The sequence below is a fragment of the Tupaia chinensis genome, unplaced genomic scaffold (assembly GCF_000334495.1).
Source record: "Tupaia chinensis unplaced genomic scaffold, TupChi_1.0 Scaffold147458_1, whole genome shotgun sequence".
In the NCBI taxonomy this organism is placed as follows: Eukaryota; Metazoa; Chordata; class Mammalia; order Scandentia; family Tupaiidae; genus Tupaia; species Tupaia belangeri.
The window spans coordinates 1,679,453-1,682,171 of NW_006207309.1; the positions used below are offsets into that span (position 1 = coordinate 1,679,453).

General features: G+C 38.5%; 1 pseudogene; it reads left to right on the top strand.

Moving 5' to 3' along the window:
* Positions 1-301: 301 nt before the first annotated feature.
* Positions 302-489, top strand: LOC114006395 (uncharacterized; annotated as a pseudogene).
* The last annotated feature ends 2,230 nt before the right edge of the window (positions 490-2,719 follow it).

The window sequence follows — 2,719 nt, forward strand, 5'->3', positions numbered from 1 at the left end:
ATAGCATTCTTGGTGATTTGTTCAAATCTACTTTCATTGGAAAGCAGTTTCCTAGATCAGGGTATGTTGACTGGAGAAGTGAGAGTAAGAAGAAAGATGGGGTAGCCAGGCTGGAGACACAGCAGGATTACGACTACCCATTATTGCCCACCTGGGAAAGGTCCTGGGCTCATCCCTGTGGCCTCTCTGAACACACTGAGTGAGTATACACAGGCTTGGAATCTTGTGACCTAATCACCTACTGAAGGCCCCACCTCCTAATTGCATCATATTTGGGATTACATTTCAAGATATGCATTTAAAGACTATACTTTCAGGGATCATTTCTATAGTTCGTTACTAGAGAAGTTTCTCTGATCATGAAGATATGCATTTAGAGGGTGACACAAGCATTGAATCTGCAGCGAAGAATGTCATTTGTCTCTCATGGGCTGGAAATGAAAGAAAGGTTGAGAACCATCCATTTAAAAGGGGATGGATCTGATAGAGGGGACATTGGGTGCAGAAAAGTCCATAACTCTCAAAGGTTGTGCAACTCCTTAGTTGCAGAGCAAGAATTGGAATTCAGGTCTCCTTGATGCCCATCCCAATGCAACTCAGTTAGCACTATTGTCCATTGTCCATTTAATAGCTCCGCTCCATTCCTGTTATCACCTTTATAAAATAGAGGGATTTCCAAGTCAGTTTTCCCTGGAAGCCTTAAGAACATATGCTTCCTGTGCTCCCTACTACCCCGGTTCATTACACATGCGAGAAAAAGAATACCTATGAACAAGATCCATGTACACTAAGGACATTTACATACACTGAAGTGTTGAAACACAGCTGGAATGGAATAGGCTGAACAAGTCAGAGAAGGGCTTATTGTTTACTTTTTTCCTTCTTTTACTAACTTGTGCAAGCTTAGCTCAGGGCACTTAGTTCTGGACGGGCTACCACCTTATAGTAGTTGGTATTTTGATGATGTAGTGAGTGATTTCTTGGTACTGCATAAAATATCCAGGTCAGAGTGGCTAAAGTATGATAGGGCATGGAAGAGTGAGTGAGTCACCAGGTGACTGCTATCCTCTGTGGACAGGTTGCTTTCCTCTGTGATCTTGTGAGCAGGAGCTCCTTGCTTGAATACTTTTTCTGGAGGGGTGAAGATTAAGAAATCTATTTTTCTTACAAAGCCATTGTTATTGCTTTATTCCCCACAGGTACAATTTTTTCCTTTAAGTTGTAAACACTTTCTAGGTGCTGAATGAATTCATGTTTATTTCTTGCAAAGGAATTTGGTTAAACTATTTTTATTTTAGAATTGGAAGCAAAATCAATCTTTCTTTCCTTCCCCCCTACTTTCTTCCCTTCCTTCCTTTCTTCCATTGCAGAATCAGAGTCCTATGTGCCAATTCCTAAAGAGACATGGGTAAAAATAGTAATAATAATAATAAATAATAATGATAATAATAAAAGAATAAGAACATGGTGCAGAGAGAGAGAGAAAGGAAAAAGGTTAAGTGAAAGCAGCCGCTGTTTCCAGCTTTCCTCCCCATACTGTGTACATGACTTCCTTTTGCTACCCAGTCGAAATACGATATGAAGACTGGCCCTATAGCCTAGTGGTTAAAGGAGCAGGATCCCACTGCAGTTCAGCTCATGGCTCTAGCAATTTGAAAATCACACTAGGCATGAGTACATGTATACCCCAAATCTCAGAGAAACAGAGAAGAGATCGTGGTGGGACCATGCCCCATTGAGGACACTATCTTCTTTTCTGTCTCTCTGTCTCTCCCTAGAGAGTGTACATACCCTCTGACAATTAAAAAACATACATAATATCAACCACAAATGTAATCTCAATTTTTCAGAAGCCACATTTAAAAAATAAAAAAGAATCTGATGAAATTAATCTCAATAATAGATTTTATTTAATCCAATCAAGTAATACATCTAAAATATCATGTCAACATGAATTAATATAAAAATTACTGAGATATTTTATATGAGTTTTTTTCCATGTTCAGTCTTAGAAACCCAATGCATATGTGATCCCCAAAGTACAAGTAATTCTAACTACCCCATTGCCACATGTGGTGATCTTCCAGCAGACAGTAGTTATAGAATAAAAAGCAGTTTCCTACTTTGGCATTCATGATCTATCCTCTAATGCTATTTTTTACCTTCTGTGCCCTATATCCTCCATTTTCCAGCCTCACTGGTTTATTTTTTATTTACTGAGAAAGACTTTCATCTTTTCATATCGACAATGACCTTTTTCTCCCTTTAGCTATACATGTCTTAAAAACATGTCCCCATTTTGGCTTTAGTCTGATGTGGAGTTTCATGGGTTTTGACTGGGCTTTGGTTCAACTTCATTGCTTAATGATTAGGTGATACTTAAATACTAAATCACGTAGGGGATACTAAATACTTAAGCAAAGTGCTTAGACTCTTTGAACTCCCTATTACCCATCTTTCAGATGGGAATAGTAACTACCTTGTGTATGTGTATTATATGTCTGAGTGTGTGTGTGTGTGTATCAGAGAGGAAGAGAGTAAATTGGTGTAATGAACACAAAACAAAGAATTAGATACAAGTATGAAACCATGTTTAAAATGCCCTCCCCTTCCCAAACTGCTTTTGTAAGAAGTACTTTCATCTAGATGCACCATTGTTTCAGAGAGTTCTCTTGTTTGGCTAGTGCGCGTACTTATGTAATCAACTTTGCTCTTTTTA